Source organism: Eschrichtius robustus, chromosome 16 (genome assembly GCF_028021215.1).
Source record: "Eschrichtius robustus isolate mEscRob2 chromosome 16, mEscRob2.pri, whole genome shotgun sequence".
NCBI lineage: Eukaryota > Metazoa > Chordata > Mammalia > Artiodactyla > Eschrichtiidae > Eschrichtius > Eschrichtius robustus.
In genome coordinates this window covers 36,934,043-36,951,888 of record NC_090839.1, presented here as the reverse complement: position 1 = coordinate 36,951,888, position 17,846 = coordinate 36,934,043, and positions in this window count along the sequence as shown.

Genomic DNA, 17,846 nt, shown 5'->3' with positions numbered 1-17,846 from the left:
CATCCTGTCTGTGCATTTTCCCTCTTTCTTTCTCCCTCTTTTCCTTGACTTCATGAAACCTGAACCCTTGCCTTTAGCTGCTCTGGAAGGTTCACAAAACCAAGAATGAGTGCAGAGAAACCAGGCTTCCTCCTTGTCACAGTCGTTGTGTTGCCTATAGAAGCTCACTGCCCTCAGGTCTCCTCTGTCCTGAGGTCTGGAGGTGACCAGGGCTGGAGTGGATGGCAAGGGATGTTGCTAACCCTTCAAGACACTGTGAGTCGACCTGGTCTCCTAGGGCGTTCAGAAGACTCTGACCTACACCTGACCCTTCCTATCAGTATAGCAGTGGAAAAGCACAAAGGACATGAGGCGATTCTTTTATTAAACACCCTCAGGGGCTGAAATAATGGATATTGGATTTTTCACTTTTGAAAGATGGTGGGGGGTGTAGTAAGAAAAAAATGGTTAACTTCCATACCACCAAATCCTTCCCCTCTGAGAAACCGGCTCAGAAGGCTAATGGAAAAATATCCATTATGTGGTATCTCAGCCTACTTGAACTTGGTCATACATCTTGGGAGCAAAACCTGCATCTTTTGAAGCCAACAACACTGAGGTGCAAAATGCAATCCCTGCTTTGCTTCAATCTCGGAGGCTCTTTGGAACCTGTTCCACAATAATAGGACACGTCTTTCTTAGGACGTGTGATCCTCTTGAGACTGAGAACTGGATTAGGCTAGTCTAGGCGGTGTTAACAGACTCCCGAATCTCAGGGACTTTGAGAACGAGAAATTTATTATTGTTTCACTGAGTTCAGGCATCCCAGAGAGCAGAGGCCCTGCTTCATGCAAGTTTTTCTGGGACCCAGGTCAAAAGAGGCTCTGCTGTCTAACTTGTGGCTTCTGAGGTGACTGTGTTCATTTCACCCCGGTCACTGGGAAGTGAAGAGAGCACGAGGAGTGTTCCTGGGAGGTGTTATAGCTGGGCCGCGTCACTTACGTTCACTGGGAGAGAGGTCACGCCTAACCTAAAGGGGGACTGGGCTGTGTAATCTTGCGGTGTCCTTAAGAAAAAGGGGGATTGAGAGCTAGCATCTCTGCCACAGTGACTTTATCTTACCTGCCTTTGTAACCTGAGTGCCTCACGAAGATTAGTTGTATGAATGCACATGTCGCAGGAGAGGGAAGAATACATACGGGCCCAGTGCTGGTTGTCTTCCTTCTGCACTTTCCTATAATTGGTCTTCAAGATACCAGAGTTTTCAAACTGTGAGTCGTGTGTTCTCAAGGAGTTCGTGTTTTGTTTGGAAAGATGGACATTAATAAGTGCAATAAGAATGACGGGGGATATACGTATACATATAGCTGATTCACTTTGCTGTACAGTTGAAAATAACGTTGTAAAGCAACTATACTCCAATAAAAATTTTAAAAAAGGAAAGAGTAATCTTAAAAAAAAAAAAAAAAAAGACAGAAGAGTTAAGAGCTGCTATGTGAGGTTATAAGAGAGGAAGCTGATCTAGGCTGAGGGTTTGGATGGTACATGTGACCAGGAGGGCAGGATTAGGGGTTTCTGAGGCAGAGATGGATTTGGAACCCCTCTGATGCACGCAAGCAACCTTTAAGATGCACATACGGAAAAATAGGACTAATATTTATTTCAGTGGGAGGTTCTTTGCTGAGCATTCAGAGTGGGTTCTAGACCTCATTTTCCTTTTGTTTTAGGGAATGAGAGAGGAACAGTTATTAATCTTTGAGCTTTTTCTACCATTTCAATGTCTTTGATATCTAATCAGTAATTTATAAACTCCATAAATCTCCCTAAATGGTTTCTAGTTAATAGACATCTGATTAATCATGTTAACCTTAAAAATTATACTTTGGAAAGGTTTATACCATCAGAATTCTTTGTGTTCTGTTGTCCCTGGTGGGGCATATAATTCCTAAAGTTGTAATTAGTTACTCTGTAGAGTCCATAGGATAGACCCAGACTCAAAGGGACAACCTGCCAGGTTTACAAAATTACAGAGCTGTCACTCTATAGGATTGTCCCTCAATCGTTAGTTCTCTGTGCAATAAATTCTGAGCATGAGTCTCGATCTAATAAATAGCATTAGAAACCAGCTTGTTATGGGTTAACCATTGACTTTTAACTATTCCAACTAGTAACAATATTGTACAGAGTATTCTAAGACTTTTCATACCCTTGACTCCTCCATAGATGGGAGCCAGCTGTGGGCAAAGCCATATGGTTATACTGTGGCATCAAGTCCTTTGACCCTCCTTCAGAGCCTTTATTCTATTGACTCTGGAAAAGTGTTACCTCCTAACAGAGCAAACTGCCCTATTAATTGGCATAAAATAGGGCGATTTTTTTCTTCTATGCCTTTAAACACATGTAAATAGTATTGGCATTTGTTTTAAAAGTGCATGCCTGCTCTCGTGCTATAGCAGAAAGACAACCCCCTCACCCCCTCCATCCTGTGAGTACAACACAATCCTAGTGACAGGTTAAAGTAGTGGCCTCAAGAAACAGTTAAGCCCATGATTATTCCTGAGTTCTCCCATGAGGGAAACTGCCTCATTCAAAATATGCAAACAAAATAGTGATTTAGGGGCAAGCCCAAGTTAAGAGAGATTTTAGTGTACATTGTTCCTAAAAGGGTTAAATTTAAATTGTTGTCCTTTAGCAGGCTAATGATGTGACTCTCCAAGGAAGAGTTGAGTTTAGCATTTCTGAAACTTATTTGACAACTGATATTGAGGGAACAGAAAATTTGAAAACTCTCCCACCACAGAAACTAGAAATGTTGGCTAAAATACAACTGACATCTTTTAAAGGCAAAGCTAACTACAAAAGAAAGAAAAATTCACAGGGGCCAAAAATCATGAAGTAAATAAACATGACCTGGTACTGGGACTGCCCCAGTGGGAGTGATGGTGGTGGGGGTGATGGTGGTGGTGGAAGCTGCTGTCCTAGGTAACCAGAGGGTGTGTGTTTTTTTGACCACATAGTTACAGGGTACAATGTCTTGACTATAGCAAGGTGGGAAGTTGGAATCAAAACTGCCTAAAATTCCCAGCCACATCCTCAGTGAAATGAAAAATCTGTTCACTAGCACGTGGGGAAAGCTTATCTGTCTTGGCCTGGTCTGTGTGTTGAAAACAGTAGTCTTCCCTGGGAAATCATAACCACAGGCCTGACCTTTACAAACTGAAGTTTGAATTTACACAAGCTTCATAGTCTCAAAAGGCCCCAAATCAAGAAATTCTCATAAAAAGTGGGTCAGGAGGGTATACTAGCAAAAGTGAGCACAAAACTAAGTACTATTGAAAACACCATCAACCTGGCATAAAGATTCCCATAGATAAAGCCCACTTAAGATGAACTCACAATTCAAAATTACAAAATACACAAGAAAACTATTCATCAGACAGCAGGATTCGATTTGCCCTAATCCTTGAGATAATAATATCAGATAAAAACTTCAAACTTTTAAAAACTATTAAAAAGATAGAAGGAATATAAAACACAAAAGGAGGGCATTTTTTTCCCCTTAGAATAATGTTTTAGATTCATCCATGCTGCATATATCAGCAGTTCAATCCTTTTTATTGGTGTGTAGACTTCATTGTATGAATATACAACACATTGTTTATTTTTCTGTTAATAGACATGCAGAGTATTTCTAGCTCTTGGCTGGTCCATGTTATCTTCTGAGTATGACACATTCCTGAACTACTTTACTAATAATCTGTGGTAGAAATATTGGAATGAATGTTAGAAATATATTCCTAAGGATTTTCCAAGATTTGTTCTTATGTCACCAAAAAGCAATGTATTTCACCCTCGCAGGGAGCAGATGCTTGAAAAAACAGATACTGGAGCAAGTCTTCCTGGGGGTGAACCATTTGCCAGTGGTGTGAACTTGAGCAAGTTATCTAACTTCTCTGTGCCTCATCTTTCCAGTGGGCATCATAAGGGACTTCCACATCCATTAATGACATTCTAGACAATTCTAACCAACCCTCCTAATGAGGACAACTAGAAAAGCTGCTTTTTATATATACATGTATATATATGTATATATATTGATATTTATGTATATAAATGTTAAAATGGTAATATATTACAAATTTTACATACACACACACATCTTGCTTAAGGACATCAGAGTTTATAAGATAATGAAGGATTACCAAGTCAGGGGAGATGGAAAGGTCAGGAATGTGATCCTGGTGTTAGGGTCAGCTTTTCTACTGAGGGCACTTGCTATTTCTAGAAGTGGAGGTGGTGAGTGTAGTGAAAGGCTGAGTGATGTTTTTGAGAACTTTATCTCATTGAGGAGACAAGGATTGGCTAAGGATGGGATGGCCTGTGAAACCCCCTGGTTTGGATTAGATCTCTGAAAGGGCTCATGCTAGGGATGAGGATGAACCAGAAGTAGGCACAACCTTGGTCTATCCAGTTCCTGAAAGCAGGATGAGGTGATCCTGGAAGTAAATGCAGATGCTGGGAGGAAGAAGTTGGTAATAACTGGGTTCTTAAGTTGGGTGGTGGATTCTCTTACATTTTTCACTTTGCTATGAGGTAGGATTTCATGGTTTAAATAAATCCTGGGACTAACATAGCCCTGTCTTTGTGGATTATTGAATTCAAAGGACCATAATCTAGCAATCAAAAGTAAATATTGATTTTCTTATATTCCTTTCCTTTTCTGCCTCCTTTAGTCCCCAAAGCGATCAACCCCCTTCCCCGAGCCAGCACTATTCACTCCTTTTATTCTGTAATCTATTCCTGAAAAATTCTCTCTGGTGTCCCCAGTGTGAACATTCACCGGTCTCTCTCCACCTCCATTTTCCTCTCACCTACTACCTCTCCATTTTTACCCTTTCTGGAGACAGACCCTTTCTCCACAGATCCTTTCTGATATAGATACCCTATCTCACCTCCTAAGTTTCTTTCACTGTACAATTAAGCCACAGAGCTCCAGGAAAGTAGTAAATACAAAAATGACATTGCCAGAATTCTCTTTGATTGGGAGGGGAGATGGGGGAGAGGCCATGAATGCCCATATGTCAAAAGTAACTGCGCCTATTACACTTTCCATCTGCTACCCCCCAAATTCTCTAGTTTATTCCAGGCAGATCGAAATCCCTGTCAGGGGTCTCTGTCAGGAGAAGCTATCAGGCTCAGCAGCTTCTGCCAAAATTCACTATTGTCCTTTCCAGAAACTTTGGAAGCAGAGAATGGGAAAATGCACTAATGGAGTTTCTAGAAATATATCAGATTTAGTAAATAATACCCCTGCCTCCCCAGAGAATCTCAAGCCCTCTGCTCCAGTCCCTGTTCCTCAAATAAGGAAAGATGATTCATCTGAAAAGACCCCTCGAGGTGGAGGCCACCACTAGACTCCCCTCTTCTCCAAGGCAGACGGGGACAGTGGCCACGCCCAGCCTTCTAGGTCCAACCACACAGGCCGAGGGTGAGCCCTGCATGGACTCACCCCTGCGGGTTTTTTTCAAATCTCCACTCATCATAGGAAAACCACCTGCACTGGAAGCAAATTAGTGCCCAACCTGCAAGAAGAGCTGTCTTTTGGGGTCCCTGATTGGGATTTGGGTCCTATTAATGACCCCCTGAGAAGACTTCAATAAGAGGAAATATCCCTGCTGTAATTTCCAGTTCCCTAGATGTGCTCAAGGCCTCTGACATGAACCCCATTAGGTGATGATCTTGAAGGCCATTAATATCCATTCTTTATCCTCCTCAGCCTAGGTCTACTTCACCAGTAGTGAGAATTCATGAGGCTCTTGCTTCAGGATTAACATCCAGCAAATCGTGTCTCCCTCACCTAATTGCACCAACAAGTAGGTTTGCCAAGCCTCATTCCATCACCCCTGGCAGATGGTCCACCTTGGGAATTCTTTCCGCCACTTACTTCTCATGGGCACGTCCTCTCAAAGCCATCCATAACATTAATGGCAGCTTTTCTAGCTTTGACTTCATAAGTCACCCCTGGTGGAGGATGTTAGATGCTAGCATCTCGTTATTTCTGTGTCTGTGCATCTTTGTATCATTTTGGTGGAATGGTCAAATCACAACTCGTTTTTTTATTTGGCCCTTCCTTGGCATGGTATTTCCCACAGATTTCTCAAGTTTCTGGGAGCTATTATTTTGTTTTGGTGGTTCCAAAGTCTGCTTGAAGTCGACTTCCATGACAGCAGCCAGATCCCCCTGGAATAAATATGTTCACCACCAGTGGAGCAAGGCAGCATATTTTGTGTGTTCCAAACAAGACTGACATAGGCCTTCTTTCTCTGTTGAGAAGGGAATACAATTCCTTAAGAAGTTAAGTGGCCATTGAAGCTGTCTTAAAACAAATGTCCAGTTTGCAGTTTCACAAGAGAAGTTTTCCTTTTAAAGACAATCTCAATTTCATTCATTATATTTGCTTCATAAATCTGATTTCCAAATTGGAAGTACTTTTCCTTCTTCCTCTCCCAATTACAGTTTCCATTTCAGCAAAGCCTCAACCACATTGCTCTGCCTTTCTAGAATTATTTCAAGAACCCACTCCTCAGTTCCCACTTTATTTCATTGTTCCAAGAGTCTGGTCTTCATACCAAAATGCACTGTTGACTCAGGTGATAATTTAATTCAAAGCACAGTTGGATGTCAAATCACAAATCCAAAGACTTGGAGATTCACTCCCAAAGTGTAACCCATCTAAATTTAGTGAGTCTACATGGTTCAGTATTTCCTGCCAACACAGCTCAACCCAGGAACATGAATAATTAATTTTATCTCTGGAAAAGTACTAAGGAGCGTCCAATTCATTATCCAGACTAACAGTTCTCAAAAGCTCCAACTCATTTCTTTTATTCTTCTACCATCTCATATGAGGGTGCATGGGCTACCCTTCAACCTCAACCTCTTTCTGATATTCCATTCTTTTCCCCACAAAAGTTCCCCTGGACTCTTTTTGCATAAGCTCTTGATTTTCCCTCCTCCTTCCATGTCTCATTTTTTCCTGATTTCATAAATAAACTTCACTCTTTTCTTCTAAAAATCTTTTATCTTTTATTTTCTTTTGTTCCCCCCCTTTCCACTGACTGCTCTGAATTTGTGTAATAAAGTCTAGGGGATAGGAGAAGGACAAAGGAAGAAATGAGAGACAGCTATGCTATTGCCTTCTGGGGGAAATCATCAAATACTCATAGGTTAATATACTATCCCTGTCACATTACAAGGAAATAACAATAAATTACAGCTGATACAATTTGTTGCCTCTCTGGACCATATTTTTGCCCATCACCTTCCTCCCTGCTCCCATCTTTTTTCTCTCTCTTTGACACCTTGAGCATTCAGCCTAAAACTAGAAATAAAACAATAGTTCTTCCTTCCCCAACATTTACTTATAGCAAATTTCACATCTGAGTGAAAAATGTTACAGTGAGTTCCCAAGTTAGTGATATTAATTCCAGTCAGTGTTTTCTGTTTACCTGGAAGTAAATTAGCCTTGAGGGTGTAGAAAAAGAAAATCTCACACCTGCTGCTCCGGCATAAGAAGAATTTTCCCTCTGCCTTTCCTTCCTTCCATGGCTCCACCATAAATTCCCAACAAAGAGTGTGCAATGATCACAGCAAGAACCTTTTTGACCCACCTCCTAGAGAAATGGAAATAAAAACAAAAGTAAAAAAATGGGACCTAATGAAACTTAAAAGCTTTTGCACAGCAAAGGAAACCATAAACAAGACGAAAAGACAACCCTCAGAGTGGGAGAAAATATTTGCAAATGAAGCAACTGACAAAGGATTAATCTCCAAAACATACAAGCAACTCATGCCGCTCAATATCAAAAAAACAAACAACCCAATCCAAAAATGGGCAGAAGACATAAATAGACATTCCTCCAAAGAAGATATATAGATTGCTAACAAACACATGAAAGAATGCTCAACATCATTAATCATTAGAGAAATGTAAATCAAAACTACAATGAGATATCATCTCACACCATTCAGAATGGCCATCATCAAAAAATCTACAAACAATAAATGCTGGAGAGGGTGTGGAGAAAAGGAAACCCTCTTGCACTGTCGGTGGGAATGTAAATTGATACAGCCACTAAGGAGAACAGTATGGAGGTTCCTTAAAAAACTAAAAGTAGAACTACCATATGACCCAGCAATCCCACTACTGGGCATATACCCTGAGAAAACCATAATTCAAAAAGAGTCATGTACCAAATGTTCATTGCAGCTCTATTTACAATAGCCAGGACATGGAAGCAACCTAAGTGGCCATCAACAGATGAATGGATAAAGAAGATGTGGCACATATATACAATGGAATATTACTCAGCCATAAAAAGGAATGAAACTGAGTTATTTGTAGTGAGGTGGATGGACCTAGAGTCTGTCATACAGAGTGAAGTAAGTCAGAAAGAGAAAAACAAATACCGTATGCTAACACATATATATGGAATCTAAAAAAAAAAATAAAAATAAAATAGTCAGAGAACCTAGGGGCAAGATGGGAATAAAGATGCAGACCTACTAGAGAATGGACTTGAGGATACGGGGAGGGGGAAGTGTAAGCTGGGACAAAGTGAGAGAGTGGCATGGACATATATACACTACCAAACGTAACATAGATAGCTAGTGGGAAGCAGCCGCATAGCACAGGGAGATCAGCTTTGTGCTTTGTGACCACTTAGAGGGGTGGGATAGGGAGGGTGGGAGGGAGGGAGATGTAAGAGGGAAGAGATATGGGGACATAGGTATATGTATAACTGAGTCACTTTGTTATAAAGCAGAAACTGACACACCATTGTAAAGCAATTATACTCTAATAAAGATGTTAAAAAATTAAAAAAATAAAATAAAATAAAATAAAATAATTTAAATAAAAAAAAAAGAAAAAAGAGTGTGCAATGGCTGATGATGCTTGTTTGTTTGCTTTTCTGTATGGAATTTAATTTTATATGTAAAACTGTCTCCAGAGGGTTATACAGGTCCTCTCAGCATTACACCATTGGCAACCCAAGGAAACAGTCTCTTCATCAAAGAAAGCATCATTAATTAGTTCTCTTTAGAAAAATAGCTAATGCCAATAGGAAATTAGATAGAATTTATTGTAAAAGTCTGCAAAAATATGGGCTTATTTTTCAGAAAAACAACTTACCTAGTTTAGGAAAAAATCAATAAAGACTTCTTTTCTTGGTGTAACTCAGTGAACTCAGAAAGATGGGGATTTCTTGTAAAAGTTTCTAAAACATACATTGCTGCATTATTTGAAAAAAGGAAAACACTTAGACTGAAAGATTGAGATGTGTTTCAATTTACAGTAACAGCCATGAAATAGTAATTTGTGAAGCCTTCTCAAATCTGATTCCTGAACCAACTCAAGTATTTTCAGAATCAAACTTAAGATGCACAGATATATTACATATGTGGCATAACAATTTTAAAATCCTCAAAAATGTTCTCATAATTTACTTTTGGATTTGAAACTATTATCTTTTTAATGATGAAAAAGTAATCCTTTGAACTTTTCTGTTATAAAATCCAATTATATTTTACTCTCTTACAATTTTCTGGAAGTTTAATACCTATTGTGAATACTGTCTTTGAAATATGATTTGTGAGAATTCTGAGTGTAACCTGAGAGATGTTAATTAGATGGCTCTACAACCCATGGTTCTATAGAAGCAGGCTGTGAGGTGGTATAAGCACTATCTTCAGAATCAGAAACTTAGTGTCTAGCCTGACTCACTCACTACTTGAGTGATACTGTGCCAATCATTTAACATTTCTGGGGGAGAATCCAGACTGTCTGCACAACTTATTATCTATATGAACATTATTGTATTATTCCATTGTCTTCATCAATTTAACTTTACTATTCCTGGAAACACTTACACAGGACTTTAAAAGTTACAGATAACTTTTAAATAAGGTATTTCCAGAAGCTTTCTAAAAGGCCCAGCATACTCTTCAACAGAAAGCATCAAATGGTAGTTTACAAGTCTTTTCCGCTTACTGTATTCACTGATTCTAAACTATTGTTTCCTGATTCTTACCCAGTCCTAACCAAGCCTGTCCTTACTTGTGAGAAAAACAAAACAAACAAAAATTAAAAAACCATAAACCTTAAAGGAGACTTGCAAATTTCAATCTATATCACAATTTTGTCTCTCCCTCTCTGAGATGTTTCTGGAGTGTTGAGGTAGTGCTCATCTCTCTGCCTTACCAGAGTGAGCAATAAACTCAGCTTTGTCTTAACAACAGGCTGTTTTAGTGATGCTCTGGAGAGCCAGCACAGGACATAGGTCTCAGCATTTTTGACTTATTAAATGATAATTTTGGACTATATCAGAGGTTCTCAACTATGGCTTTATGTAGAATAACTTGACTTAAATATTAGAGATACCAGAACCACCCTAGATAAATTTTCAGAACCTTTGCACAAGGTAGGTTGCATGGGGATGCAACTTATGCAGTGGTACAGGGCCCCATACTTAGAAGGGCTGAAAGCTCAGTTTAAATGCTATGCTGTTGCTATTTTGAAATTCTTAATAATTTATGAATAAGGGGCTCCATATATTATGTAGCTGACCCTGTCTTGGGAGATAAACATGAGCATTTTAAACCTCTTCAAGCGATTTTAGTATACAACCATGGGTTAAGGAACATAAGACTAGGACTTATCTTTGGACTAAAACCACAGTAATAATAACACAACTGACATTTACTGAGTGATTGTATTGAGTACTTTGCACATACTATCTCGTTAATCTAACAGATTAGATTTGAATTCAAGAAAGTCTTAGTTTATAGCTGTGCTCTCAATCATTGATTATATTGCCTCTCTAAGGAATTTATTCATTAAGAAAATATCTGTTAAATCCATCTATATTAGTTTCCTATTGCCGCTGTAACAAATTACTACAAATGTAGGGGCTTAAAACAATGCAATGTGTACTCTTACAGTTCCAGAGATCAGAAGCTCAAGATGGGTCTCAGGGGGCTAAAATCAAGGTGCAAGGCTGTTTCCACCTGGAGGCTCCAGGGGAGAATCAGTTTCCCTGCCTCTTCCAGCTTCAAGAAGTTGCCAGCATTCTTTGGCTTCTGGCCATATCACTCCAATCTCTACTTTTGTCCTCACCTCACCACCTTCTCCCCTATTGACCTCTCATAAAAACCTTTGTGATTACATTTAGGGCCCACCGGGATAATCTGGGATAGTCTCCTCCATTTTAAGATCCTTAATTTAACCACATCTGTAAAGTCCCTTTGCTGTTCAAGATAATATATTCACAGGTTCCAGAGAATAGAATGTGGACATCTTGAGGGATGAAGGGGGGAAGTTATTGAGCCTACCATAGCATCCTATAGGACACACTCCAGTGTCCAGTTCTGGACGCTGGAGATTCAACCGTGAAAAAGTGAGATGAAACTGTGATTTCAGATAGTTTACATTCTAGTAGGGGGGCACCAATACTCTAAAAAAAATGGTAAAAAGTTTAGTTTCAGATTTTCATAAGTGATGTGAAGAAAATAAAGCAGGACAAGGGGCAGGGTTAGGGAAGGAGGATGCAGTAGGGCTGTCAAGGGAACCCTCTCTGAAAAGATGCCATTTGAACAGTTTTTTGAGTAAGGATCCAGCTATAGAAAAATCTAGAAGATAAGAGTTTCTTGGAGAAGAAAGAGCAATTATAAAGTCTCTGGGGCTAGAATAAGTCTGATATCTTCAAGCAAAAATAAGAGGAGAATTGCTGGAGATGAAGCACAGAGTGTGTGTGGTAGGATGAGCAGATTAGTAACACCTTGAAAGCCACCTGGTAAGAGGTACAGATTCTATTGAAAGTGTGATGGCAAGTCACTGGAGGGTTGAAAGCAGAGGACTAACATGATCTGACTTGTTTTAAAGTTCATCTTGTGATCATCAGTTCAAGTGAATGAGGATGGTGGCTTAGACCACAGTGGTTGAAATAAAGGTGTTGATTAGTGAGGTGAATTGGTATATAATTTAGTATTAAGCCAGTAGGAATTGCTACTGGATTGGATGTGGAGGTCAAAGGGAAAGAGAAGAATTAGTAATGTTTCCTAGGTTTGGGCCTGAGCACCTGGGTGAATGATACACGAAAGATAAAATTATTGGATTAAGCTATTGTTCTGGACCGATTGTGTCCCCCTAAAACTCATATGTTGAAGCCATAACCCCCAAAGTGTTTGGAGATAAGGCCTGTAATGTGATAAAGTTAAATGCAGTCATAAGGGTGGGGCACCAACCTGATAGGTCTGGTTGCCTTAATAAGATGAAGAGATATCAGAACGTGTTCCTCTCTCTCCCTCTCTCTCTCTTTCGTGTGAGGACACAGTAAAGAGGTGGTCATTTCAAAGCCAGGAAGTGAACTCTCTCCAGGGACCAAAGCGGCTGGCACCTTGATCTTGGAATCTCCAACCTCTAGAACTGGGAAAAAATTAAACTCTGTTGTTTAATCCACCCATCTCTGGTATTTTGTTATAGCAGCCTGAACTAAGAGAGCTTCCAACCATTAACAGTGAAGAAATTCCAGCTCTTGATTCCAGAGTGCTTCCTAATGGCTTGTATGTTAGAGGCAACTCTAAAGATTTGAAATGAATGTCTCTTATGTTTATGACATTGTAGAAACATTCAGACTCTATTTCAGTAATTGCTTGTGCATTTGCGGTATAGTCATTTTATAGGACTTCTTGAAGTAGATCAATAGTGAAGCAGTAGCTCATCTTAGGAAAGCTGACACCTAAAAATCTAGAAACACGAACACATTAATGGGAGGCGCTCAGTCAAAATTATTTACTGCTCATTTTCTTAAAGTAGTAGTTCACTGTGGCACATTTGAACAAGGGTTTGGTTTCTAAAATTTCAGAGCAAGCTCAGTGTTTCAGAAGTGTAGCCACTGCATAAAAGCAAGATATCCCCAAAGACATATTTTCAAACAGTGCAACAGAGATGGATGGGGTCTTAGGTATTTGGCCTCTCTTTGCCAAAGAAGTACCGTTCAGAGCCAGCAGATGACTTGTCAATAGATTACAGTTTGAAAAGTAACTGAATTATTTCATGATTTAAAGGAATTTTTGTTCAATTTCAGGTGTGATAATGGTATTGTGGCTATATTTTTTTTAAAAGAGACTTTATCTTTTAGAGATATGCAAAATGATATGATATCTAGAATTTACTTCAACATAACCCCACGAGAGGATAGAAGAAATAAGCTTGACCATGAGTTGGCAAATGCAAAAGCTGGCTCATGGTTAAATGGAGGGAAGCTCATTTTACTGTTCTTTCTGCTTTGGAATCTGCTTGAAATTTTCCATAATACAGAGTTGAGCAATAGTCATCTTATTATTAATAGAAGTCTAGAAAAGACTCAGGCCACCAAGTCCCAGCTCAGTGCCTGTCCTCTGTACCCAAACTTTCCCCAAACTTGTATTATTAAAAAATATATATACATGTTAAAAGATCATTTTTATACAGGGGTAAAATGTCTCTCACACAGATATAAAAATGAATATACATTAACGATTTCATTTAACTCATAATCAGTGAGAGAACCAGACAGAAAACATTGACAGACATACTTCTAGATCAGGAGCATGAGATGAATGTGCAAACAGAAGTAATACTGGTGTTTCTACAAGATGGTGAGGGAAGTCTATTGATTTCCTATGGACAGGACTGAATTTGCTTGTCTATAGTCAAGAATTATATTGCATTTCCTTCAGTTGTTTACAACCTACATGGTTGTAAAATTGTTCAGTGATGGTGAGATACTATAATCAGATAACCTGGAAGGTTGTCATCTAAACAATCATAATTTTTCATTGAAGCAATATTTTTTCCATATATATTTCTATCAAGGAATATTTACTAGTGACCCATGGAACCCACTTTGGGAAATGACTTTAGAATCTGCTGCCTTTCTGTGCGTGTGCCAATCACGGGAAATGAGAAAAGGCAGATACAAAATAGATTATGTGTCTCATTAGTTGAACTTGAATTCCAGGTACTGCTGTTTTATATTTATCCAAACATTTTGAGAGCTTACATATCCTCTGTGGGCAGGAATTATTTAACGTTATCAAATATTGATTTTTGGAGCAATAGGTAATGACTCAGACTGGGAAAAAAAAAAACAAAACACATTTTATTTCTGCTGAGAAATATTGGCCCAAAATAAATAACCTGCCCACATGACCATAATTTTAAGTGTATCATTTTATATTTCCTGTGTTTTTTGAACTTGGCTATCCTTTGAAAAATTGTTTCCTGCACATTGAAAATGATGCCATCTCCTTTCTGGAAAATGTAGACGTCTATCAATACTGAAATCTTATTACCAGACACTTTCCTGGTACTGAAAGCTGAAGGGGCAGACTAATTTGTATGCTCCATATCCACATGATTTCTGGAAAATCCTATTAAGATAAAAGGGCTGAGAATTATAGAGCTGGCCTGGTTCCCAATATTCTCTAACTGTACTGAAGAGATGAATGTGGATACTAAGAGAAGAAAAAGGTAGATGAGGATGTGCTGAGGACTTGTGGAAAAGCATCAGAGGCTAATTTATTGTTTTCAGAAGTGATCTAAGATCTCAAAGGGGACAAGTTTTGAAAGCTACTTGATGTGGGGAAGGTTAAGATAGATTTTTCCAATTGTCATTCTGCTGCAAATTCACCATGTTTTTTTCAACAATTCGTATCATTTTTTTGTAATTTTCTCCCTGTTAGACAAGGCTTACATACAATAGGCTTTTTAAACACATGTGTATTTAATTTTTAGGAGTTGATTCACAGTGGGTAAAGCATGGCTTAGAAAAGAAAAGGGCTACAATGTTTCATTAAAACATTATCTCATTCTAGCTTAGAAAGAAGGACAGCCATGAAAAAAATACTCTGATTTGTCTTTTCACTCAAGGTGCTGGGGCTTAACAGAGATGCAAAGAATTGAACACCTGAAAAATCATCTGCTTTTATTTTCTGTAATGAGCCGACTGGTAGACTTCACTCAGGTGCTGCACAGAAGTTGAAAGCAGCCTTTGTTTTCCCGATTATAATGAGGTTATTGGCAGGAGGTAAATTTATAATAACCTACAGAAGCTTGGGAACATTCTGTTGTTGTTTATTATTGAGGAGAGAGCTGGGATAGTAAAGGTCTCATTTAATAGATTGAGAGCCTTTCTTTGAGCCTGACAGCTGCTGGATGGGTTCATTAAGAGGCAAGAGCCATCACTCAGGCCAAAATCCCATTAGTGCTACCCTGCCTCAGCAGTGAGGGGTAATGTCTATCTGGGGTGCTGGTGTTCATGACCAGAATATATGTATTTTATATATTTTCTTATACAGAGCAGAACTTTTCTTCTGTTGAGATTTCAATAAGCAGAGTGACTGGCTTAGTCATTGATTACATATTTTATCTGATTGCAATCTAAGAAACTATGAGGTCCTCCAGTTTGGGGGCATATAGCTTAAAAACAGTACTGATAGTTTATAAAGAAACTGGAGAGGAATTAATCATTCTACTCTTGTGGCATCAGAAACTACAGTTAGGCACTATGAATATTCTTGTAGTTTCTGTCCTGCCCTCATTGATAGTGTTTGAATAGACTGGGAAATTTCAGTTGATAAGAACCAAAACAGAATTTCCAAACGGAAATTTTTTTTAATGTTCAGTGTCAAAATCACAGAACACACACACCCATACACACCCCCATATTCATCCCAATAAATTTGTAGGAAGAAAACAAAACAACTGGAAGTAATATTTTAATGAATGCTTCTGGGATTATACTGAGACTAATCTCAATGAATTCTAATTATCTCTATTCTATAGATTTTTTATTAAGCTACATTTAATTCTCAGTTAATTATAGCTGCAATTTCATCTATCTGTATAAACATAAAAAATTGTATGTACATATGTAACATAGGTATGTATATGTGTATATATAATATGTTATATATCTTATTACCTTATTAAATTCTTTCCTGGGCATTCCAATGAATTGAGGTCTGGGTCAATTAGGAACTGTGTTTGGATGCTAGTGAAAGATGCCCCAAATATAAAGAATTTAAATAAGATAAAGTGTTATGCTCCATTATATGAAAGAAGTTGGGAGGCAGGTGGTTTGGAGTTGGTAAGGTGGTTTTGTGAGCCTCAGGACCCAGGCTCCTTGTCTCTTTGTCTCACCATGTTTAGCTCCGACTCCCATCCTTGTCTTATAATTGCTGGAGCTTTCTGCATGTCAGGAAGAAAGAGGGAAAAGGTTGGGAAAGGCAAAGAATGGACCTGTCAGCTGAGTTATCCTCCATAGGAGGGTATTTAGAGGGGAGGACCATGGGGAAGGTGAGAGGTGAAGGGTAAAGTTTTTCTTTTAACACATAAAACATACCATTTTGGCAGCGTAGGGTACCAACATGAAATTTAACCATTGTTTCTTTTTCCTATGACCTGACAATGTAAAATTTGGTAAGAAAGAGACAAATTCTTGAAAGATTCCTGTGGTACCTGTATTTAATATCAATTCAGAAAATACTACTTGGTAATACACTAGTATTGAAATTACCAGTGGAAGATGTTGCTGAAGCACTCTATGTACAGACCAAGGTGGTTGGTAGTTCTGGTTTTGCACTACACATTCAAGAAAGGGGACCTCAGCAGTGCCAGGACCTGGCACCAACCACCAGCGAACCAGCGTCAGCTCTGGGACACCCTAGGCCAAGCAGCCAGTTGTGTGGGTTCATAGCTTCACCCACCAGCAGCTGGCACCAGTCCTGGGCTCCCCTAGCATCTGCAGCCAGCCACACCAGGACCTGGCCCCCACAAGTGGGCCAGCACCCCTGGGCCCTACAACCAACAACTCCACTGGCACTGGCACTGTCCACCAGCAGGCCAGGACCAGCCCAGGACTTTCAAGGCCAAGGCCCTGCCTATTAGTGGGCTGACACCAACCCCAGGTTCCCCTGGGCCATGCAGCCAGCCACATCGGGACCCAGCCTTGCCCAGCAGTGGTCAGCAGTTTCTGTACAAGGCAGGGCCTGGCAGTCAACCAGGCCAGGGGCCAGCACCACCAACCAGTGCACCCACAGTATTTGGCCCCATTAAAGAGAAGGGCCCACTCAGCCAACACAGGGGACACCCCTAGATAGCATATCTCTGGTGACCAGAGGGGAGTGTGCTGCTGGGCTCCATATGATGTCTCCTATACAAAGCTACGTCTCCAAGATTGAGAAATGTAATCAATCTACCTGATATGTACAATGCTCCCCCTGCCAGAGACTTAGGCAAAATGAAGTAACAAAAGAATATGTTCCAAAGAGAGGAAGATAAAACCACAGAACTAAGCAAAGTACCCAAAAAGAGTTCAAGGTAAAGGTCATACAGATTCTGAAAGAACTCAGGGGAAGAATGGATAAATACAGTGAGAAGTTTAACACAGAGATAGAATATATAAATAAGAATAAAACAGAGCTGAAGAATACAATAGCTAAAATTTAAAAATCACTAGAAGGAATCAACAGTAGATTAGATGATACAAAGGAACAAATCAGTGAACTGGAAGACAGAATAGTGAAATCACCCAAGCTAAACAGGAAAAAGAATTTTTAAAAATGAGGACAGTTTAAGAGACCTCTGGGACAATATCAAGCCTACTAACATTTGCATTATAGAGGTTCCAGAAGGAGAAAAGAGAAAGAAAGGGGCAGATAATTATTTGAAGCAATAATAGTTAAAAACTTCCCCAACCTGGGAAATGAAACAGATATCCAGGTCCAGGAAGCACAGAGAATCCTAAACAAGATGAACTCAAGAG